General features: G+C 36.1%; 1 protein-coding gene across 11 annotated transcripts in view; it reads right to left on the bottom strand.

The window, feature by feature from the left end:
• TENM3 (teneurin transmembrane protein 3) overlaps window positions 1-26,460 on the bottom strand; it is a 1,315,365-nt gene that overhangs the window by 367,856 nt on the left and 921,049 nt on the right. For 9 of the 11 annotated variants that reach the window (XM_039550639.1, XM_039550640.1, XM_039550641.1 and 6 more), the window contains one exon: window positions 10,932-11,005. The exons of the other annotated variants lie outside the window; for them this stretch is intronic. The gene's annotated coding sequence lies outside the window, so the exon portion shown is untranslated. The remainder of the gene's footprint in view (window positions 1-10,931; window positions 11,006-26,460) is intronic. 11 annotated transcript variants of the gene reach the window in all.

The raw sequence follows: 26,460 nt of genomic DNA, 5'->3' as shown, positions 1-26,460 counted from the left end.
AGCATAAAAGTCCTAAAATAACAAGCACACACAGAGGTTTCTCTTAATTTGCCCTGTTGGATTCCCATAATAAGTGCTTAATAGCTCCAACCCCAGAGCAACTCTGCAGTCATCAACAAGACCATTTACCACATGATTTAGCAAACGTATTTCCAAGATTTTCACTTACATGAGCGACACAGAATTGGAATAGAAATTAATGTAGGGCAATTTATGAGTAATATTATTCTGGCATTCACAGTTCTTTGCGTACCAGATCCGAGAAAGAATCTCAGTTTCCCAGAGGCACACACAAGTCGCGTAGTACCACTCTCTTCCTCACCGTTTACTGTGCTGTGGGCAATTGGTCCAGGATTGTGACCTTTCATTCTTCCAGACCAGCATTTGGGTTTGAAGACAGTGAAAAAAGTAATAAAATGAAGTCTCATTCACATAAACCCATGGTGAAATTCACACTGTTTGAAATACCCAAATGAAATATGCAGTCACCTTCCACAAAATGTGTACTCCTTACCCCAGATTACTGTGTCTATCTGGGAACTGGAGCACCATGCAGACTTATGAGTAACAGCTCAGCTAATTGTCATCTTTGCCTTCCTCTGTAACGCCACCAGCTAGGCATTCCAAACAGCAGGAAGCACAAATGTAAGGCAGTGTGATAGCTGAAATCAGATATAACCAGAAGATTGCAGGGATTATTTAAACTGATGAATCAACACCATTTCCTGGCTCTCCCACTCACTCTACCTTTTCCACAGACTTGTATGAGGGGAAGGACCATCATGCAAACTGAGAGGTGAGGACAGGAAGCCATTTTAATGACCTCTCTACCCCACCATCCTCTCCACACTTAACAATCCCTATAAATTAAGTCTATCCACATAGCTCTTGTGTGATCGTACTATTCCTTAAAGAAAGTAGAGTCCTCCAACAGAGCACACACGATTCTAGCTGAAATCTTAGCAGTACTGATTAGCTTATAGATCTTGCAACTAAAACTTCAGCTCAGCCTTGGGGTTGCTTACATTTTTTTAACTCCCCTCCCTCAGCTCTAAGGCAATGGGATCTACTCTAACCTTACGTATTTTTCTTTACTGAAATGACATTCGTGGTCAGTGCATGCTCACCCCCCTGGATTTATTTATTTTTGTTTATTCCTCTGGCCCATCAGCAGTAATTTAAATATATCCAATTAAATGTGTCCATATAGAATGACGGTCTAGTACTTCAAATAAGTAAGTGTTTTCTGAAGAGCAAAATCTTCTCTTTTAACAGACTGAATGCCATCTGATTTTGTTAAAATTATTTCATTCTAACCATATTTTAAAGGACTGACAACTAAATACAAAAAAACCTTACAGTTTTTTCCATGATCTCATAAAAAACAAACAAATAAAAAAATCCCAAAACCTCCTGGTGGAGGTTGGATGGAGTGGAGTTGGATGTCACCATACAAGACCTAACTTGATACAACCGCCTGTGTAGGCAATGAAGTTTTGGTAGTTACCTTTGTAAGCAGAGTTCTCCAAGCAGTGCCAAATCCACCTGGTACCATTTCTGCTGGAGAGGAAAGTAGCTGTTTATTTCACAGGAGGAGTAATCAGAAGTCTTTAAAAACCCACGCTGCCCAAACCTGCACTGCCTACTTCCACACAAAATGGAAGGAAGTTAGACTGGTGTTGTCTTCCTACACCCCCAAAAAACCCACACAAAACTTCAATCCTAATTTGTATTTCAGACATACTCTTATCATCATCTTGACATGTGTGCTCCTAGAAACAGAAGAAACTAATTTGTCTTAGTTAATTTTTAGTCTTTTGGTATGTCATCTTCCACAACTTTTCAAAGATGCCTCATTACAGCACTGAAATATTCATGACTAGAAAGACAAAAGAAAAAGCACCAACAGAAACCAGACATGATTTCTATCTTCTCCTCTTTAAAAATAAAAGAGAAAGTGAGCAAGCAGGAAAAGCAGGAGATAGGAAGCCACAGCTTAACATCAATTAACTTGCTTCCAGAGAAATAATAGAAATAAATAGTGCAAGATGAATAAATGACTGAGCTGCCATCTGCTTCTGTACTCAGCAGCACTTTGGAAACACAGCTACTACAGTGAAGTGTTTTGCAAACACTGCAGCAAAGAGGGCAGTATGTAAACTGAAGGGAGTGAGGCAACAAAGCAAAACTGATATCCACTCATCTGTAGGAGTTTCTTACATATGTCACCTTTCTAATCACAAAGCAGAGAATCTCTACAGATAATGTAAGCCCCTCAGATTCTGGATCTGCACCTTCCTGTTTGATGCTCCTACACCTGCTGATATGCAGAACTACTCACACAGAATATTTATTTTGTCCAGAAACATTCCTAGTACCTCAGCAGAATAACATATCCCTCCACAAACATCTACAATTTTAGTTTCAATTTCCATAAAATACAACTAATCTGATTACAAGCAGACAAATACAACAGAACAATTATAGACTGGAGAAGAGTAAACACTAGCTTCTTAGTTTTTTGGAAAAGTATTTTTCAGCTACTTTTGTGATAGATTATTAGTTAATTTACTACACATGCTACCTATCAGTATAGCTATATGTATATATAAAACTATAAATACATATAGATAGATCTAACCATACTAACTATCCAGAGATGTAATTGCAAAAATTTATCATTCCAGGTACAAACTCCACTCAACTGGCCACTGTCTTAATAACTGATAGATAAGAAAACGACCAGTATTATATTTACCCATCAGTTTCTCACAACTGCCAATTGCCCAAGGAGCAACTTTTGTAACTTTAAGCATGTCAGAGTTATGTACATTGGCTCCTATTTCTTACCAGTTTCTGCTTCCTGCCCCCAAGGTATGACACACCAAGAAATCCTAACACCTCAGAAGTTACAAAACACTGCTGAATTAGCAGTGTCACAGTGCAACAAACATGCACATGTGCACACACACAGAAAAATAATTAAGTTGAAATTAAATTTCAAGGTCCTCTTAAAAAAAAAATCCTAAAAATTCATCCAGGGGCATACAATGTTAAAAGAAAAAAAAAAGTGAAAAGCAGGAAAGAGCTAGGAAAAAAATGTTAGCACATACAAGTGCAGGCAGCAGGAATACAGCAGAACACACTTGACTTCTTTTGCCTGTTCTAAGTGCTCATATGCATCAGAGCCTCTACACCTCTCACACAGAGCTCCTTTTTCTCACACCACTTCTCAGGTTCTGGTGAAGCAACTGTTTCTCTGTTTTGTGTTTGTTTTCACACAAAATACATGGATACTGGACTTTTAGCCAAACACGCAGATGACTTTCATAATTTACATCAACTTAATGATCCATTTTATTTTAAGTTTAGACAACTATAAGAATTACCATTTATGAATAGTGCTTATTCACTCTCTGTGAGGGAATAGCACTGGACTCTCCCATTAAGTCTTCTAACTATAAAGAAGAATCCTGTTAAAATGTCTGGTTCAGAAACAATGACAGAATTTCTAGGAAGGAAAAAATGTCGCATTTTATTTTTTGATCAAAAAATTCTAGTACAAGACTTAACTTTCAAATCAAGTTATTATTCCCTGAAAATACTTAAAATAAAAAGTGTCTCAGGCAGTCTCTCCCCATTGATGATTAAGGGACACATATACAATGTGTACAACTCCTGAAAGCAAAATAGGCAGAGACAATAAATCCATCTGGTGATTGGAATCCATTGGTGATTGAATCAATGTCAACAATCTGGTGACATAATACTAACTTGCTACTCAAAAAATTCACCACATGATTGTTATCTTAGAACCTTTCAGTTTAATTGCAGTTAACAATACAGGAATAGAGCTGCCTTGGACTGTGCCCACCAAAGCTTCTAGAATTATTCTAAAATTATCATTTTAGCCAAAGTTTTCAAGATAAGCTCCTTGGAATTAAGCAAGTACAGTAACTAAAAGATTAAGGAATTCTGGGTTCAAGAATTGCTATGAGAACGCATTAGTCATTAAAAAAATAAGTATTTCTCAGGGCATGTCAACCTTGAAAAAGCTAAATGTTGGAAGGTCAGCTTTAGGTCAATGTACACCTCCTTCACTACCTTGCAACACAGGAGAAACAAAGCTCCCAGGCTCTTCTGTGAAAGACAGATAGGTCTCTCTAGCTAGGCCTGTCAAAGAGACATCTGCAGATTTCTTAACAGAGACAGTGTTTGGTCTAAAACAAACACTCCTGGATGCAAATGGAGCATTAAGTCAGATGTCTTATGGAGAAGTTCTAAATTTATCATGGAAAGATAGCATCAGCTTAATTAAGGCTGTTATCAGCTTCCACTATGAATATTTGCTATCAGCTCTCCAGTTCGCACCTCAGATATCTGACTTGATTTAGCAACTAATACACATTCAAGACAGAGTTCAGGACTTATAGGAAGGTTATGTACAAGTACACATTTGTCAGATTCCAATTTTTATATCTTCTACCATGAATTACTTGTTTCTTCAAATAGATTTGCACAGAAAAGAATTATTTTAATTAAAGCACACTGCTTTTGATAGTTTAACTGGCGATTCTAGTGACCTAAAAAGGAACATTTAGTTCATGAAGGCATTCACTGACAGCTACACAACTTTGTTTTATTAATTTAACCCCGAAGATTTTCAATAAGGAGAACCAAGCATTGAATTTGTGAATACCTCACCTTTTACGATATTACAAGGGGTCATGAAAATTACTACCTGATCTCTCTGTACTGAGAGTTATGTAAGCTGTTCCTTTGTTCTGCAGCTAACTGAGCTGTGTGTGAGCAGTATCCTATCTTGAACATGGGCAGTGCACACAAAACTGCTAACCTGCTTCCCTTAGCTAAGGTTCATTTTACCCTTGAAGTCAGCCTTTTCTCCACCTTTTCTGCTTCATCTTCCTTGCCAAGAAATCCAGATGTTTTCAAAACCAGATTACAATTTAATAAAAACTTGCACAATTTTTAAGTGTACACAAAGCCTGACTACAAAAAAAAAAAGGCAGCTTGAAAATGACTGAGATTTTCCCTCTTCTACAGCATTTTTGCACCCACTTTGTGCAACACATGAACTTAGCCTCTGAAGAGCCAGTAGGCTGCACAAGACAACAAAAAAAGCTAAGTACTAAAACACCGTTACGAAATTATCAGTACTCGTAAACCAGACATGATGTCCCAAGGTGACACTGAAAGCAAAAAGTCAGTGGTGGATGTGGCCTGTTCTATCATAGCCCTGCTGTCAGCACATTCTCTCTAGGAGCAAAGAAACAAAGGTGATGTATTGTTGCAAACCATGTTCCTTACAAAGAGCAAGCCCCAATCCTTCAAGGTGATCTATGAAGCCAGAAATGCTTTAGGCGAGTATACAGGTTCTTCTTGCACTGAAAAATTAATGTGCATGAGATCACACTGTAGTCACGTTTCTTGTAATGTTATTTGCTGATAATCTTTTCACAATTTTAAAGCTTCCAAAAGAATATGGGTGTTCATCACTAGCTTTATCAACTGTTTGTCACTGGTTTTGCAGGGTAGCACTTAAAAATAGACAAAAAAAAGCATGACAAAAGCCATGGAGAGGGAAGAAAAAGAAGAGCTTTTAGAACAAAACCAAACAAAAGTACTTTTCAAGAAACAGCTAAAGCTACCAAGTGAAGACTGAATATTTGCTCATCACATCATTTACAGATCCCTAAAGGAAACAATTTGCCACTGTCAAACAACACTAAGCAGTCAATGGTAACATCTATATTTAGGCTAAGTCTTTTAATTATAAAAGATGGTGGCCTTTTTTTTCCCCTTGAAATCATCTAACAAATTCGTTTTCTGGAGAAGGCTTTTATTACTCAATAGGGAGAAAGTAGTAATGTGCCTTTGCCAAGTGAAATTATCACCATATCGGTCAAAGTCAGAAACTTCCCAAAACATTCCTCTTCTGTCATCTGCCACACCAGAAAAATTAGTGAACTAATGACAATAATAGCTTAATGTGGTCTTGCAGGCCCCATACTGATTTCAAGGGAAATAACAGTGGTGTACAGGAAATCTTGAGAGACAATAAATTTCTGAAAGGCAATAACAAGTCCTTGCTATTCTTGGTAACTTTCACAACATCTGGCTCATGATACCTATAAATCACCTTTAAGTAGAAAGCCTCACAAACCAGCCTAAACCTCAGACCCAGAAGACCCTATACCATGGAATAACAGCCTCCCCGTGTTAGTGCCTTATATATTCAGCCCTGCATTGAAAATATTCTTGAAGGCTTTGCTGAGATGCCTCATTGTAACTACAGCTGTACAACACAGAACCCATTAATATCCCGTGCTGCCTAGACCACCCGTGTCAGAAACAAAGACCTGGGGCTTCACATACGCACAACTACACAGCAAGACAAGCACTGCAGGTTGCAGCCTGCCCAGAGGAGTTAGAATGGCCAGAGATTCTTACGCAGTCCTGTCGCCTCGGGCACAAGTACTATCATGCATCTGCATTTATATGCAGACAATGTTTTAAAAAACCCAAAAACAAACCAAACAAAAAACCCCCAAAAATAAACAAACAAAAAAATCGAACCAGAAATTCTCAGGTACTACAGTTCCCCGCCCAGTTTGGGAAAACTACACAAGAGGTTTTACACTCCATTGCTTTTTGCAGCCAAAATGAGGATGCATTCAAACCACTTTGCTATGTTCTGATCTCACTCTATTTTGAGGGTTAAACTGGAGATACCATAAATGAGTACACCAGGAAGCTACAGAATTACACAGAATTTTTACATCTCTGCCTGAAGTAATGTTTTTTTTTTTTTCCTGCTTTATTTAAAGTTTTATATAAGTCAGAATATATGTGAAGACTCACAATACATTACTGGAGTATTTAAGAACTTGTATAAGGACACAAATAAAAGCCATCCTGATGACCCTGAATGACCTGGAAAAAAATAAAAATCTCTTCATTGCTTAAAAACCTCTCCAAAATCTTTGGGTTTCCCATGCAAACAAGGGAAAACAAAGGAATTAAAACATGTATTCTATGGAACATTTCAGTAAAGGCCAAAAACATGCACTTCTTTGTTTTTGTACTCTGACACCTTTTGTTACATTCTCAGCAAATATAGCAGATCTCAGCAAGATATTTAACCAGGCTAAAAGACACCCTGATTGAAGTTCTGAGAACAAAAGCAGGCTGAAAACATGTTCCACTCTGTATTAAAAACATTCACTTCTTCATTGTCTTAAGCAATTCATACCAAATTTTAAAAAACCAAAAATCTTTAAGATACACAAAATTTTTATTATGTATGTCTAAGAGGTTTTTTTTTTTAATTAAAAATAGCTGATTTAATTTTCATCTGTTTAATGAATCCCATCAGTTATTCATGCATTCTTTATCATTCAGTATGGCTACCAAAGATATGCTTGAAAACAAGGACAAAAACCAAGCAGGATCAGGACTACAGTCAGATTTCTTTATACTAACAACTATCATAAATTATTTACTGAACTTCAAAGCTTTGAAACTGGTGATGAATATGGTAGGAAAAATAAGATGTGTTTGTTTACTATCAATTATTTATTACATATGTTTTACAATATAAGATGAAGATAAAAATGTATTGTGCTCATTTCACTAAAATTTACTATTCTTTCTATTCATTCAGAGATTATGAATGGACTATTTGGTAACTTTTAATAATAAGAGATGTAGAAAACCTGACATGTTAAGAAAAAAAAGGAAGTAAATCCATACTTTGCAGTAAGAAACTTACATCTGTATATGCAAAACATTACTCAAGACTAGGGAAAATGAAGTCTTGAATCAAAATAAACTACTTATATAAGCCAACTCAAGTAATAAAACATAACCTAGAATACAAATGATAGCTGAACTAAATTCAGTTCCAAACCAGACAGATCAAAGAATTAACATGTCAGTCCCTCTAAGCAAAGCAGGAACCAAACCAGCTGAGCCGCTAAAGGTCCAAATTTTCTTCTGACTGGAAGTAAATCTGGGATGCCTGACTGTATGGCAGATGGCTGCTGTTTTCAATGTGCCTTAGGTCAGACGTGGTAAACTTCACACTTCTAACCAGTGCTGTTTGTAATAGATTGGATGAAACACGTTTACAAAAGAATCAATAAATGTAAAGACTGGAAAGAATTAGAGAGGCTTGCAGGCTTGTACCTATTGTCTGGGGGAATTAGATGTCAGTTTGAGCACTATAACTCCAACAAAGGTTTCCTAGTTTTAATTTACTAGAACACATAATAGGCTATGTAGAAGCTGGGAAACACTCGTCTGACCGAATATATTACTTAACAAACAGTTTAATGAATGTTACAAACATTATTACAGCCCTGGCATACTCCTCTTCTGCTCATTCATTCCTACTTTGCAATCTTATCATCAAACAGCATTTCTTTGTGAGGCTGTTCCACTAAGTCTCAGAAACAGGAAACAATGCAACATGCTCAATACATGGATCTAAATAAATTGCAACACACAGGAATGCTAAAAGCTGTATAAATAACTAGTGATACACAGCCTTCTAGTCTATCTCACACAGCACATATATTTGTATATTTGAATAACTTAAGCACTTCTACAGGTTAGCTATACTATATCCTAAATATATATCCTAAGAAAATTTTCCATTTGTAAACCATTGTATAAAATAAATGTATAAGATAAGACAAGTAAATAACTGTAGGCTACAGAGGAAAGAAAAAAAAAAAAAAAAACCACACAAAAACCACACCGCCACCAGGATTTTCTATAAAAATCAAAAAGACTGGCTGATGTCAGAAAATATACCCCAAGTCTAGTTCACACATTAAAAGGAATAATAATATCTCTCCTGCGGTGTTCAATTCTTCAACTAGTTCTTGTGAAACAAGATCCATACCCTTTTCTAATTAAATATTTCACAATTACCTGATATTTATACATCAGCTCGATCTAACTTTAGTTCAAATGTGCAGCTAAATCAAAGAGACACAACTTTTATATTCTAATAAAATAATTAAGACATAAGGGATAGTTTAACACCATGCTGAACTTCAAGGTTTACCTTTGATACATTACATTTCCTCACATTATCTGATATATAAAGTAGAAAATGAGTAAACAAAGATGAACTATCCATAAACTTCTCCAAATAAACCATATGGTCTAGTGTTCCAACAGAAAAATTGAAATTTTAAACACACAATAGGATTGTTTAATGCCATATTCCACAGGGTAAAATCGGATACAGAAGGTTGGATCTCTCCATCCCAGGTTCCCTCTTCAAACCACAAACTGCTCATGTGCAGCTGATATGTACAGTATCACTGAAACTCCCTTTATAACCCAGTGCATACATTGAAACAATCACTGGAGTACATTTTTTCCCAGGGAAATGCATATAGAACCCAATTTCTGAAGACAGAAATGCATTCTATCCCAGGGTTTTGAATAACAAGTTACTGAGTTCTTGTTCTATCATGATGGGAAAGTTTCGTTTGGGACTTTTTGGTTCATTTGACAAGAAGTTGTTATGACTGTAAAGGCAAAGGTACACATACATCTGCATTACAAAGAATGTCCTTGTTACCAAGAAAGACTGTCATTATTCCTAACCCCAGACAAAAGAAAGCATAACCTGTATTCATTTTTATGTATTAAATGCTTGCATGTTCAGATAAGAGAAGTTGGTGTATCTGTCTCGCTGTATGCTGGTAGTTTTGGTTTCCATCCTGTCAGCAACCTGTGTGGTTGATGCACTCACATGCGCTTCAACTAGTATAAAGTACTGTCACACTACATCTACAGCAACACATATTTGACATCGTGCTTTCTGCTCATTTAAATCTACTTTAAACAACTTGAGAGCCTTGTCACTTGGACAACCAAGGTCATGATTTTTGAAGAAGGTTCACTGCAGGCAAATCCCAAAGGGCTATATGAGTCTCTCTTTGTCTGGTCACATCAAAAGAAAGTTTTAAAAAGGGTTAATAGTCACTTTAAAATAAAAAGGAACTGTGTTCCACAACAGAAGCTCTTGTTTATGCTCCTTTGGGCTGTTCATTGTAGAAATCTAGTTGACAGAAATCGGACTGAAAAGCTTAAAAACAGCTATGCCTAGGAAAAGCTGCCTCAGAAAAAGAGAACACACGATTAACCTTTTGATATATCCTTAGCCCAGTAAATTGCAGCATTCCATAGTGCAGTAACATATTATGCAGTTCTTTCTCTGAAGTCTTACTAAAATTTATATTTCAGCATATTTCTTAATTTCTAGAATAACATAAATTTAGGTAATTTAGATTTTAAAAAATAAAATCAATAGTTCATTCTCTTGGTAAGCCCCTACCTTCCCCAATAAGGGGAGAGTTACTACCACCCTTATACAACTGATGAGTGCCCAGTTTTTAAAACTGGGGTACAGGGGCTGGCACTCCAGTATTTTGAAAGCAGACAAACCCCATCTTCAGTTGATAAAGTTTTTTCACTGTGAGAAACTTCAGGGAAATACTGCCCTGGCGAAAAGCATGATTGACCTTGCCTCTACCAAAAACTAGATTCCTAGATATACACTCCTATAGAATCCACTATCATTGTGGTTAAATAACTGAACAAATAGTTACAGTACTTTTTCTGCTGCCAGTGCGAGGGGGAAGAAACACACCTATTTAAAATATTTGCCAACTAGATGTGGGGAAGTAGGAAGTTCTGCACTCCAATGGATGAAGGGTAAAAGGTAACACTGGTAAAGGATAAGCACAAATATTATTGGTTACAGACATCCGCAGAAACAGGCAAACTGTTTTATACATGGTAATGTATAAACACTATTCTTATTTTTCTAGTTTCCTTTCACTCCCCTTCCAATACTATACCAAACAACACACTTAATGACAGCTTACCTCTAAAGTCAAAGAAATAGTTGCCTGATTGTTGCCAATGTCTCACAGACTCTCTTTCACCTTGCAATAGACTCCTATGAAAAATGGAAAGCCAATTATTGAAGCAGAATCAATCAGAAGCGTGCTCTTTCTCACTAACAAAAAATTACAATCAGACTACATATTTTTTTAAAGTATGTAAGTGTAAGATATGTTCTCCCCTATGAGGAGAGGCAAGCAGTCCAGCCAGAGCTGCAGTATGGAAGCAGCTTCTTTGGTTTATACTCTAGTTCAGGAAAACAGGAAAAGGGGCCACTGGACAGAAAGATGAAAAAGTCTGTTGCTACTTGCTAGTTCATCCAAAACCAGTAAATATTTACCACAGGCATGGGCAAACACCCACACAGGATGCTCACAGGGAGAGGTCATGGGGTCTTCATCCTGCAGGGATTCAAGACTCAGCTGGACACAGCACTGAGCAACCCGATCTAACCAGGCCTGCTTGGAGCTGATCAAGGAGATGGATGAGGAAACCTCTGGAGGTCCCTCCACACCTAAATAATTATTCATATACAACCAGAGAATAATTTATTACTAATTCTTTTTCTAGTCATACAAGCTCTGCATTTAGGTTCACTGTACTCATGCCAGAGCAAGTAGCCTGAAGAATATGGCAGCCTTCATGATATGAATGAAAATTAATAAGTGGCACACAGCAGAAATAAGAAATTTTGGAATTTTCTGATACTAACACCGAGAGAGGTAACAGGCTCCAGGACACCTGAGATATGCTATTTTTTTGGTGATATAACAATTATTTATCATTTAATTTTTACGTATTAAAAAAGAAACAATTTTTGTTCTGTCCCATTCTACAGGACATTTCCAAGCTAGTAAAAAAGCAGATTGATTGCTTTATCAAATTTTAAGGTGTTATTAAATACCACCCCAGAGAACGTTTCCATATTTTAGGTACCCCTGTGAAAAATTTCATTTTTTTTTTTCCTCCTGTATGAATCTCTATGTAGCAGGTAGTTCTGCTGCAAAGCTTTATTCCCTGGTAGATTTTCTATTGATATATTTCCACTGTTAATCTAGACTACAAAGGCAGAGCAAAAGAAACATCTAGGAGACAATACCTTAAATTTAGCACTAACATGACAAATTTTTCTTTCCACAAAATTGAACCTGTCAGTCCACACCTGTTCATGAAGAAGGAAACAACTCAGTATTCCAGCAACTTCTATTCCAGCAACCTTTCAAAACAAAAGTCTACTCATCTCCAGTATAGGAATCATTAACATAAACTATCTCTTGATTCATGAGCATTACAGCGGGCAATTACTTTCTCCCATTCTGCACTTGCAGTTGATTTTTCCATGTTTATGCTGTTTGGATAGACAAGTAGTACTGCACATTCACCTGCAGATCCCTTCAGAAGCACACCTGACACTGCTTTGGATTAAACACTTGCTGCAAGTACCTGTGTGGGATACTTTGTACACAGAGATCCATAAGAACATACCGCTGCTAGGACATTAATGCTAGGCATTAATGGTGCCCAAGCCATTTATCATACTACACAGGGTACTGGTAGTATTTTTAACTTGGCAAGACTGAAAAAGCAAACCTACAGTCCACAACAGCAAACACATGGCTTGCATGTGCACACTCAGTTACGAAGGATGAAAAAAACCATTTTTGCTAATGATGCATTGACAAAGCTCTTCTGTTTGTTAAATGCCATGCAGCCCACATAGCATTGATCAGTGCCATCCTCATCTGAATTGACATCATTTACATAAGACAAGTACCATGCTTCATAAAGGCCTAACTAAAATTTTAGTGCATTTTCTTGAGCAAAATGGCATGTTCTGTTTTTGTCAGCTACACATATTAAAAAGAAGGAAGCAAATTAAGACAAACTAGCAGGGAAAAAAGTAATCTTATCACTACCTTTAGAAAGTTCAGGTAGTTTCCATGCTGTATAAACTACATATGCAAATGCCAGCTTTTCTTTAATTATTTTTCTCCTAACTATATAGTTAAACCAGTCAAGAGACCCTATGATGGTAGCTGTCCTAAGGAATACATTTCAACACTTGACACAAAATACAACGCACTAGGACATTTAGCAAAAATTCAATTATATTAGAAGATATTTCAGCTAACAGAGATATTAACTTTTCCCATTTCTCTTTCCATTTTAGAACTTTATCAGCATTTTAAGGAATCAAACAGATTGTTCTTATTTTACTGTTTTTCAAAATCTAAAAACAGTTACTAAATGAGCAAAAAGATTTGCTTGCAACCCAGAATGATCCTCACATCCCAAGAACGCTTCAGATAAAATAGTTCTGTCAGGAGCCTGAAAATGACTTTTTTTAGTGGTTATCATATTCTCTGATTTGCAACTTATCACTGTTTATTCTTCTTCTACCAGAAAACACCCAAACCTTGGGTCTTATCTATTAGTCTTACTGTATCATTTACTGCCACAAACATAAAACCACATAGTTGATCTACTCACACCTCTAGCTTAGAGCTACAGCTCCTTATCAGACAGCTCTATACAGCTTAAAGACTCAATGTATACAAGAGCAGTAGCCCAAATCAATTACTATGATATAAACTACTAGATTTTTCTACCTAAGAATTCCAAAACCCACTCCTCAACTTGGATACTGGTTACTCTACATTACTAAGCAATAAAAACAAGGATATTTCTTAGTTCTCCTGATCTATGTTTTCAGCAACTGATTTCTGGGAGGCCATGTGAGAGCATGTAAAGCTTGGGGTTTGGGGTTTTTTTTGTTTGCTTGGGTGTTTTGGTTTTTGCTGGGTTTTTTGTAGGGGGAGAGATAGGTGTGGGGGTTTTTCAGTTTGGTTTTTTTGAGCATTTTGTTTATTAATTAAACCTTTTCCCTTACAGATAAAAATAATGGTTTAAGCATGGCTATAGTTTTTCCATCCCATATCAACATTTTTTAATTTCTTACACTACTATTCGTAATTTGTAATCTCATTTTTTCCTATAAGTGCTTCTTTTTCCTCTCTAGGGCATGTAATTTCTTTTCCTTCAATATACCTGTTCTCACAATGCATCAAAAGGAGAAGTCTAAAAGTAGTTACCTAACATGGACATACTTATTGGAAGCTGGTTTAAGCTTAGTGTGTTGTTTTAGAAGGTTAATACTGACTGGGATCAAATACAAATGTTATTTGCATTTCCTTTTACTAAAATAAAGCATCAATAAGAGCAACCAAAAGACAAATTCCTAATTTCAAGGACTGAGATGTTAAGTATGAAGCTACATAAACTACATTCAAACTAGCAAACTACTAATTCCTATTCAATTTATGGAATTGTGCTGTATACCTCACACTATTATTCAGCAGAGGCCATTCTGCTGATCAGATATTATGCTGACATGAGCCCCATTTTAGCCTTAAATTTGTATACAAAGGAGCAAAATAAAGAGCATCTAAGCAAAAATTTTTAAAAATTGTCATTGCAAATACATTCTCCTGAAGGAATTCTGAACACACACAAAAACCAGATTTATCTTCCACAAGCATCAGAGCACTTGACCAGGACTGGGACGATTCCTATTTCATAATTGGAAAAATCCACATGAAAGGATATTTTCATAAACTCAGCAGCAGGCATGAAAAGAATCAAAATCCATAATTACAATACCTTTACTGTATTCTACAGAGAAAATGTAATATCTTTAAATGCTAATTAACTGTTTGATTTGTAATATTAATATTGACTTCAGGTGAAACATGCTTAACTTTACCCAAATAACCAGTAAACACTGAACAAGCTGATATTTAATATTTCTTTCCACACACGTCAAAACCAAGAATGTACGAGATGCAAGAAATACAGTATCCTAAAGTTGTGTACTCTGCTTTTCAAAGCATAGACGACTTAAATAGAATTGGTTTTACATCAATCTAACATCACCCATCTCTACCTGAAAGGCCTAACGTCTGTTACCAGCTCAGTAAAAGTACAGAATAAACAAGCTGCCCAGTACATCTTGGGGCATGTTTATATCATCATGAAAACAATTTAAAATTGGAAACAATACTTATTTGCATCATCAAGATTCTATTCTTGACTTTTTTCTTATGAGTAATTATTTCTTTAAAAGCATCTTAGAATGTTTTTGAACAGCTGGTTCATTCTCTTGGTTCTTTGATATCTATATATTTGGAATTCCATACCCAGAGTTTTTCTATAGTGTCCCCATTTAACTGACCCATTTTATTTTTAAATCATCTCCTTACCAAAGAAACATGACTACCTCACATTAACTAACTACATAGTAGCAACATGTTAGGCTAGAGACTAATTATTCTAATTATCTTAGGGTTTACAGCTCAGACAGATTCTTAACTCCTGATGAAATCTGTTTTCTTGCAGCAGTACATACTGGAAACATTGCTGCTCTTAAAAAATAAGCCATACAGAATATTTTTGTGCATTTGCCATAGGCCAATAGTATTTTCTTCTGGACAATTTGATATTGCACTGTAAATTGTACACACAGCAAATGTTTCCCTCACAGATCGATTCAGTAAACAGAGACAAGAAATTTTCTGAAAGGGAAGGATTTTGCTCTAAGATCTTCCACATCATCATTTTTTTGACTTACTTGGTCAGAGAAGACAACTGGACACTTACAGCAGGTGACATATTTCATTGCTCTTCTCCTTTTGAAGGGTATAGGGCTGTCAGACCATGGGGAAGAGCAATAATGGATTTGTAACCAAGAAGTACTTTGTCTTTGGGAGACCACTCAGTAAACATTAACTACCCAGCAATGGCTAAGTCTTTGTTGTCTCAGTAAAAATGAAGGTATTTTTGCTATCTGAGACTTCACTCAAGCTCTGACCTTGTGTTCTGAAGGTCAGAACCATCTGCGTGACTCAGTAGCTCTGGTCAGGTTCATGATATGGCCTCTACAGTGAATCACTGCAGGGATGTAAAACACTTTCTGGTCAAAAACGAAAGTGCTGGTGAACTGTGCTGTTTATTCTGCTGTACCATCAATTTAAACTTTATTACCTCCAATTAACAGCTGAAAATGACTACACACATATATACATACGCACATACAAAAATATGAACACGGTATGTGGCTCAAGTAACCACTTGGCTCAAGTAACCATTTAAACAATGCCACTGAATTAAACAAATCATTGTGGCATGCACTCTGGTTTCATTTTTAAACCTTTTAGTATTCATTTTCATGAAAGAAATGAAAGTAGGCTTTTACAGAATACATAAAGGATAACAAAAAGAAAGGGCACACAGCAGTCTGCTTTATTCCACACAATTGGCTAATCTTTGGTACAAAAGCGCTGTTGAGATGTTAGTCAATTCAGATACACAGCTTTCCAATAAGAAAGAAAAAAAAACTAAATCAAAAAGAGTAGTGAACAAAAGAGTTTAAGAACTGGAAACTGATAAAAAGCTCTTATAGCCAGCTATTCCACAGTCTAAGCTGCACACCCACCTTAGTTACCTGTAACCACACATGATCATTAGCATTGTGAAATTCTGGATATAGAAACCAGAGCAGAAGTGTTTTAATGTACGGCAGCGCTAAATACACCAAAATTAAGCACTGACAGAAAATCCTGAGACGGTGTAAGAGGGCTCTTTCATAGCATAAAAAAATACTATGAATAATGGTATTATTTGTATAAAGTAAGGAATTCTCCAGATAATGAAAATAAGGCAGTTTTTTCTAAAACAACTTTGAAGGAATATGATAAAGGCACCTCTTTGACCCCCAGAAAAATATACCCGCACACACAGAAACAATTTTACCCCCGGTCCCCCTAAAAAAAATACCAAAAACAAACCAACACACCCACACACCAAAAAACCTATCACAAAGAATTTTAGTCTCTTCAAAAAGTTCTTTAAAAGACTTGCCTAGCAAAGGTAAACAGTAAAAAGGTAAAGCTAAGCACTCTGCCTGTATCACTCAACACTCTTTTCCAAACCAAAGACCTCACATTACTTTTTCTCTCACTAGATACTTTATCTTGTCACTTCTTGCATCCTCCCACCTCCTCCTGCACAAACCTTGTTTAATAGCTGATCTTTGTTGTCAAGGCATGGCTGCAATTTTAAAGGACCAAAGGCTGAAACAGGGGATATTAAGTACATTCCTCCTACTAGCTATTAAAATCTTTTCAACTGTAAGGGATTGATATCCAACACGTACTTTCACTACAACTGAAAATATATTTTAAAGTAAAATAAGACCCAGACCTGCACAGCAGAGAGAAAAATCCAGCTATTTTTTGCTCTGTGTGTCATGCATTAGATTCAGCTTTCAATCTGAGATCATCACTATCCCTAAACTTAGCCCATGCAAAACAAGAACAGAAAATAACCCAGTTGTTTCAACAGAACATTGAACATAGCTACCCAATTTTGAATTTTAAAAGTCTACTTCTTGAAGGCAGTTTTCCACTCTCTTACAATATTGTATCACTGTTTCATTGGTATTTAAAATTTGCAGTCTATTGTACGTGTGATGATTTTTTTTTCAGTGTCAGGCTCATACATTCTGCCTTGAAATATCCATTTCTTATATTTTCTCCTCCAAGAAACAGATGGAACTCAAGTTTCTACTTGGGACCCATGGCTTTCAGCTTCACCCATTCCTCGGTACTTGCTACAGAGTGTCAACACCAGCCAAGAAAAACAATAACAACCCAACCTCCTTGAGCTTGGCTACTTCTAGGATTTCTCAATTAGAAAGTTACATATGTTTCCTTCATCTCAAAATACCTATTCTCAGGATAATATAAATTCAATTTTTTTCCACTGTCACATTGTTGAGTCTGCTCTTGATACAGACTGGCACTTTTTCAGCTCCCAATCATCTCTAAGACCTTCCTGTTTTATTCAAAACACGACACAAATCTCCTCCATAGGCCAGCTTAAGAAAATGTCAAAACTGACAGTATGACTCAAAGATTAAAAAAAGGGTGGGGGGAGGAAGTTTTCATGCCTTATTAATATATATGAAAAAAGCCCCTCTTGTAATTACTGAGTTCTGTGCAGCACAAAAGAAGAATTAAATATTGTTACACAGTCTGCTAAGCAATTTTTATATCACCAAAACTGCAACATGCTACAATAAATTTTATTTAAAGACAATTTTTTTTGACAGATAAGAAGTCAATACAGAACATTTTAAATGTTACAAATTTAAATCCAATACATCACAAAACCCACCTTTTATCAAGAATTCCTACTACGGAAATAAAATTTGTTTTACAGATTGAAACACAACCACTTAAAATGTGTAAAGTTGTACACTTCATTTGTGCACCTTTCAGCCCTTTAAATTAGACCATTTTTGTACTGCAGTCCTAATTGGCTGTTGTCAGTTTTATATATAAGCTTCCTGCTTATAATGCATTTATGTCCTTTCAAGTGGTTAAATTGGGGATCCAGCTTTACAGGACTCACACTTAAAACTGTTTAGCAATTCCCAATAGTAATGATAACCTCTAGGGGAAAAAAAAAAAAAAAAAGAAAGAAAACAACCAAAAAACCAAACCGTGAAACCTCCCTCCACAGAAGAAAAGAAACTCCAGAAAATCGAATATTTTGATGCCCCCGCCTTTATTATTTATATTGCATTATTTATAAAAACAACAACAACAAAATAGTCTCTTAAACTTCACATGCCAGATAATCAAGCAACAATAAACAAAAGAAATTACTTTCTGAGCTGTAAGATATTTCTGTCAAATCCCAAATATTTACAGAGAAAGCCTGATTTCTGTTAAATATGTTTCTTTCAGCTAAACTTAAATCACAAAACACTTGGTCAAACACATTTTTTTTTTGAGTCACAACTGTCTTTCTCCTGAGGTTGACTGAAGACTTTCCCACTTCATGAAATCAGGCTAAAGGTATCTAGGAATCTGTGCCAGATGAGCAATGAAAGCCTCCCCTTCTCCTCAAACACATATGACCCATTTATTACTACATTTCCCTCCTTTTCACCTGTAGTCAAAATGGCTTATCATTTTCTCTCTGATCAATAGGTTTAAAATGACCAAACTTTTGTCCAAGTCCTTCTTTTACCTCAGGCTCATCTTCACAAGCTCAAGCTTTCCCCCAACACCCTATGATAGTTATTTTCAACTAATTGAACTCATAAATTTTTACTTTTCACTAAAATACACAGTTGTGAAATAAAATGAAAAAGCGTATCTCTTTAAAGTTCATTTTGAAACTAGGCCTGATGTGTTTCAGTAGCAGCAAAATATGGTTGCACAATTAAATTTCCAAGAGTATTAAAACTTTTTCTTTTTTTGTCAGTTACTCTCTAAGTTTTCTGATATCGCACTGACCATGTTCTCAGTACTCACCTTCCATTAACACACTATCAGCTACTTGTAATTGGGGATTTTTCAGAGGTTTGCAAACCAAAATGTGTCAGATAAGCTTCAACCAGCATATTCAGGGAAGGAAAACAGCAGAAATGATAGGAAGAGTAAAGTGTCACCATAGTACATAAAACACTGCACCTCATATACTAATTGTCATTACAGATGGTGACACTGTGATTGGCAGGTGGCAGTGAAAAGGCACCTCCATGTTTACAGAAGATAATGGAAACGTCATAGACCATTTTGGCTGAAGATGCTGGCCAAAGCTGGTGTAAAAGCCATCACCATCATGCACTGGAAAACTTCCACCACAGTCCATGCCAATAGCTCTAGACAACTCTTTTCAGAAGCCACTGGCAAAGGGGAATTATTTGGACACACTGGGCCCCTGACTACCAAAAGTACTGTGATACAACCAGCACTGAAGTGTGAGCCAATTGGTGTGCTTTGAAAGGCAACGCATCCCTCCTGCCTTGGACACACGAGGTGCATCACCATCAAGTGTAGACCTACATGATAAATTCGACACTTGCTCTTAAAAAGGTTGTTGCTTGCTCCTTGCTTGCTAACTATAATGAAAATATTAAGATGTCAAACCTTTATTCTGTCATTCAGACATTTTTGGTATTGACAGACATTTTAGAGAGAAGGCAGTTCCTTCTTGAAGGGCTCTTCCCTTTCAATAACTTTAAAATCTAGCAAAGCACACAGAAATTTCTTTAGTATTTATCTTTGAGATAATACTTTGAGATATATTTGGTGTGCTTAAACAAGAAAAAAAACAAATCTACAGAACACCATCAAGGACTCCAATATCCTCTATGCGTTCCACTCTACACCATGCTGAACCACAAATCACTGAGCAGCATGATGTCCTGTCATAGCAATTCCCCTAATAAATATTTCTATTCCACAATATACACTGAATTTTTATTCCAATCCACAACTTATTTTTATTTCTGTTATTTCCTTGTCACTATTATGCAACCTTTTAAGTATCACTTTTAATGTTTACAACCTTCACACTTGTGTATTTAGAAACATTCATCTCTTTTCATAATCTATCTTAAGATTTGAAGTTTTTCTTCTTAGCCTAACTATTTACTGTAATAGAGAAACAAGACCCAATCTGGCACTGAATTTCACGCAATTATCTTCCCCATATTGGACCCGATTAGCTGGTAATTCTAATAATTTCTATGTTCCCTTCTTTCTGAAAATTTTCAGTATAATTCCACTGCTTATGCATTTCACACTTTACAATAAAATTTAGATAAAAAATCTGTAGAATAAATACTATAGTGTTCTTGAGATATTCCTAATGAGTATCTGCTTAATTCATATGTGCCAGGCACAAACAAAATCTTGGAATTCTAAAGAAAATATGGCAAAAGTTTCTGAATTTCATGGAAAGACCCCATAACTTACAAGGTGAAAAAGATAACACAAGGTCAAAAGACAGCAACAGAAAACTGTGATTTTTGCGTGCACATGATTGAAATATCTATAAAATTAAGAACTGCATGTCAGATACCCTTTATCAACAGGAAAATTTAGAAATGGTAATAAAAGCAGTCACTATGATTTTTTAAGTCACTGAAGGACTACCCACAATAGTACGGTACACAAAGACCAAGAATAATCTCATATCAACAGTTTATTAATACAGTACTCCAGTCTAAAGAAATATATAAATATGTGAATTACTTACACAAAGTACAGGGAACAACTATTTGCTCATTAGGGGAATCAAGCAGTGATGTATTTTGTAAGTACCAAAAATAATATACATCTAAGTGCTGGAGTCAATTGATGATTCAAACAATGTGTTTTCATGCAAAAAACCCCAAAAAGTAGCAGAGCGGAATATTGGAAAAATAATGCTGTTCTAATATATTCATACTAAGTTATATTATTCAAAGAAACTTGTGATAAAAAAGGTATTCTAAAATGTGTCTCTTTTACCTGATCATTCTTATTTTCATAAAAGTCAGTACTTTGTTTACTCACTGCTCAAGTGCTAATCAGGGAGGAGAACTTTCACCTCTTGCTGAAACAATCACTAATAATACCTTCTGTTGGCAAATTCAGCAATGTGACTATTTTGAACACACAGTCTAAGCAGGTCTCACTATTTTTGTGCTGTTCCTTTCACTCCTAATTGAGCCAGGTCCTGTGACCCACTTTCAACAGTATTGAGGACTCTAGTAAAAAACAATGTCAAGTTGTAAAAGTTGACAGTTGGAATCATCAGAAAAGGCCAAACCAACCAACCACACACACACAAAATCCATAGTTTTATATGCTTGAAAAAGATAACAAGAAATTTATTTGTTTGGATTTTGATATCAGCAGTTCTGAACTACATTTAGAAAACGAGACTCAAAGTGTTTTCATTTATTGACAATGCTTTCAGAGTGAGAACTTGGTATAACAGAATGACATTGATGCAGTCCAGGGAAGTCTGTTCTATGTGTTAAAGGAAGTATTTTTAATTCTAACAATGCACTGTCATGCCATGTATACACAATGAAATTTTCACCCTGATATTAGATCTATACTCACACCCTTTAAGCATGAACATATTTTTAAAATACTGTTCTTTCTTTAGTTCTTTTACACAAAGATCAAAGATGTCTACAACATCCTTCTGTGAATCAGAAATCCAAAACACCTTTGCAATATTCTTCAGTTTTTATTGCAAGAAGGCGCAACACTTGAATTCAGTAAAATCCAGGACCGTGCACTACTGACCTGCTGAGGTTTTGGTTCAACTTGGCTGTACATTGCAAGTGGGTTTGACTGAGCAGGCATTATGTAAATGGATGGACTTAAATAAAAGGCAGCCCTCATGTATTAATCCAAGGCCTGGGGTGCTTTCAGAGTAGGCTGGAGACAATCCCAGACACCTGGCTTTTGAAAGACCACTGAGGGAATATGCAAGGGGCGTGGGGGAGCGAAGGTCAGTAAAAGCAGCCTGAAATAAAGTTTAACTAAATTCAAGCCTATTTTAAAGCATCTGGGTCAGCAGCCTTGAAAGTTTCTTTATAGTTATCAGATGCTGAAATATGCTTTTCTATCTTAAGGATACAAAATGCTTTCCAAAGCAATTCACATTACATGCTTCAGGATTCAGCAAGAAGTACTACCCAGAAACAAGATGTTTTTAACTATAGGTTCAGAATGCATTTTGCCTTGGCAGCTTCAACATTTACAGTCTCTCTGGAAAAGTGTCAAAAGCAACTGTGCCATTCAAATTGGGGAGATGCAAATCTGAGGAGCACAAACTTGGCTATCAGAGGAAAAGCTACTGCTCTATAATCATGAACAACCAGGGGTTTAAGCTAGACTGGGCAAATGAAAAACCATCAATATAATCAGCTATCCAATACTCTGTTTCATCAACTGTCTCTTCTGTCTTCCCACACTACAGCCTAAAGTAGGTTCTCCAGAAACTGTCCATAAAAAAAGAATTCAAGAGAAAATCAGTTCTATCTTTTTTTTTCTTCCCTTTTGACTGTTTGTTTTCTTTGTAATGGGGTTTTTAGGTGCTTTTCTTGAAACTCAGTAAGTAGGAGCAGACAGAACATTCGCCTTTTCTTCTTTCCATGATTTTCTTTGTCTCAAATTTATTATATAGTCTCCCTACCTATATGCTTCTCCATGTTACTTCCCTTCCATGGAATTGGTTTTCAGTTACCTACCCCTTTTTGATAAATTCCTAACTCCCCTTTTATCCCAATCCTTGTGCTGTTATCCTCTCACTTAGCTTCCCACACAATCTCCATCTGATGCAGACATTTGCTTGCCTGCTAGGTTCTGCCCTCTGGCAGCTCTGGGGAAGCAGCCAGTGGCCATACGTGTCAGCTCGTGACCAACAAGCCATCCAGCACCCTGGCAGCTCCGCATCCATCACAGCATCTGCTGCCTCCCAAACTGCTGACCCAAAGCCAATGACTCTAAAACCAAAGGAAGGATAAGTGAGAAGCTACTGTGAGGAGAGGATGTAGACGTCATTAAAACAGAGCTTTTGGAAACCTATCAGGACGGTCTGATGCATCGCCATCCATCAACTCCTAGCTTGCTATGGGAAAAGGGTGCCACCTGGTGCCCATTCCTTCTTCCTCTAGCAAGTTACTTAACCTGCTCTTCCGCTTTTTCTGTCCATTGTTCTCCAGAAGTGTACCTAATTTTCTACTATGAGTCCACGAGACTTAACATATTCCTATAGTCTCCTAATCTCATGCAAGTTTTAACAGACCTTGAAACATTTTCCAATTTATTATAAACTGAAAGGAACAACAAAAATGCAAGTAATGTCCCAAACCCAACCCATACATATGAGCAAGTCACCAAGTAGGAAATGTCTATTTTCCTTACCCAACAGGGATCCCATATAAATCAACCTAATACTTCTTGCTCAGTAATTAATTACACAGTAGGCCAGGATCCTCAAAGGATAGGACAAGAGGAAATAAAAATCACTAGATCTTTGCTCTAGAAAACCTACTTAAAAAATTAAGGATTTTTCCCATTATTTTGCTCTTGATCTCTACTACACTACACCCAGCTAAACAGCCATTTTATTTGCCATGGTGCTACTCACAGCTACCCCAACACAAATGAAAGTAAAGATAGGTATATTCTGATTCTTTAAGGTAGATATTTAATAATTTCTTGTCTGTACAGGATGCTTAAACTACATAAAATATAAGGATCATACTGAGTCTAAAGTACAGTTTGTCACTGTTTAGCAAATGAAAAAGTCACAATTTTTTTTCTTTTCTTTTTTTTTTCCCCTATGTGTGTGTGCATATCTGCAGTGAATAAAAACCCTAAAGGGAGCGCCCTAAGCGGCTGAAAGACCCTCTGAGACTGTCTCTGAGTTGGGAAAGAGATACTTCCCCTCATATTTGCCCTTTTCTTATTTAAAGCACCCAGCTGAAATTCAGCTTTATGAGATGTCAATGCCTTCTATTATTCTAGATTTTCACATTTCTGCTTTCCTTGTCAGCTCAGTGGCTGCAGCCTAGAAAATGCACACAGGCTCCAACAATTGGCAACTTTCATCTTCTGAAACTGTTTAGTACTAAATACAATATTCATATGTCTGGGTGAAACACAGTTAAAGGAACAAAAATAAAACCCTCCCTATTACTTATTGCAAAATGGAATTCATACTTCATTTGTCACACTGAATTGAATCACTTTTTATTTTAGGAGTCCTTTCAATTTAAAGACAAAACACTTCCAAGTATTTATTTGCACTTGGACTAGTTTTTGATGTAGAGCAGCTGGATATTTTTTGCCGTTTCTGTATCCATCTTCTAACTGCAACATCTTGAGTGATAATGGGAATATATTTGACTTGTTTTTATTATTACATTTGGGTTGCAAATTAACTTCAACCCATTGATGCCTAAAGAGTGCTGTTTTAAAACAAGGTTTAAAGTAGACTAGAAGCAAAAAGTAAATACTTATATACGCCACTTCATTATCAGGAAGATTATTTTCCCTTTTGTTTTGATAACTCAAATATTTTTAGATTAGTTTCATATGTGAAGGAAAAAAAAAGGGAAACCACCAAGAAAAGTTGTATTTTCCATACTCTTAGCCTAGAGATTAACTTACTGTTATTAGAGCTTACAACAGCCTTTCACTGAGGCCCCAGTATAGTGCTATTTAACAAGTGGGCATGTGCAAATAAAATATTTTCAAGTTGCTACACAACTGTGTTCTATGTTTTAAGCTTTTAATTCTGTATTAGGCACATATTCACACTTATACATTTAGTACTGAGCTCTATAATTACATGATACCTGCACGCGTAAGTATTTATACACACGCCATTATGCATGCAATAATACTACAACAAATACCTCCTTGTTCTTGTAAGATACTTTAGAAATATGTCAGATAATATGAGTACAATTGTTCTGAAAAACCCCCCTGAAACAGAATTAAGCACTGTACCCTAACCATTGCTGTAAAATAGAAACCCTGGAAGGGAAAGTGACAAGTTAACTCACATGATATGCCTGCTAAATTTAACAGAAATATCTGCATTTTTTGAGTTTTACAGGGCAGGTAATTGGAAAAGCAGAGAAGTAACTGAAAATCCTATTCCTTAAAGATGAGGCAATTTCTTCCTTGGCTAAAGTACATATTCCTTTTTAGATGTAAATGTTTGAGTACCTCTTTTCGAGTTGTGAAGTCATTTATCCCTCCCAATCAGACCACAGAATTTCAAAAAGACAAATATCCATCAAGTAAAAGGCTGTTGACTGTTCAATTCCTTAAAAAGTGCCATTCTCTATGCTCTGATTAGTCATAATTTCCTGACCTATACGCTGATGAAATGATGAGCAGAAAACAAGATGAGCCCTTTTATGGAGGAAACATAGAAGAACCTTAAAATTAATAATATAGGTGAAATTTGATTTAGAACAACATTACTAGCAAGCAAGATTGTAAACCACTGCTAGCAAAAAATAAGCTGGTTAGACTGGCAGTGAGAACAGAAGCTCTGCTCCCCATCACTCCACTGCAGCTAATAACATGCCAAACCCTGCATTTATCTCTTGCTTTAATGCTGTTCCCATAAGGAAATCCATAGGAAGAACTGACAGAAGATTCCTTGGCACGGCAACTTCTTTAGAAATGGCAGCCAGCCACATCCAAAAGATAGAAGGCACAAGATATTACTCAAAAATACTCATGAATCATTATAATACTCTTTAATAGGCAGTAACATTTGTGTTTAAATTACGAGATTTACTATATAAGCGTTTGTTAAAACTGAAGTACTACTATTTTCACACAAACAGTTCCCATTTATATCTTACAAAAGCTAGACCTTTCAAATTAACTTTAAAATAAAAATTCTAAAAAGCTAAAAATCAAACCAGCAAATACTAAGCTCACCAAGAAAACAGAGATCACTGATTTTTTCCAAATCATATAGAAATCCCAAGTCCAACATAAAACATTTTAATATATCTTCTCAATGCAATATATAACAAGCATCAGTGAAAACACTGCTTCAGTTTCCTAAAGATTTACACAGTCTGTAATATGGTTGACTGATAAGATTCTATTAGTTACTGAT

The sequence above is a fragment of the Corvus cornix genome, chromosome 4 (assembly GCF_000738735.6).
Source record: "Corvus cornix cornix isolate S_Up_H32 chromosome 4, ASM73873v5, whole genome shotgun sequence".
In the NCBI taxonomy this organism is placed as follows: Eukaryota; Metazoa; Chordata; class Aves; order Passeriformes; family Corvidae; genus Corvus; species Corvus cornix.
This window is presented reverse-complemented; position numbering and strand designations above follow the sequence as displayed.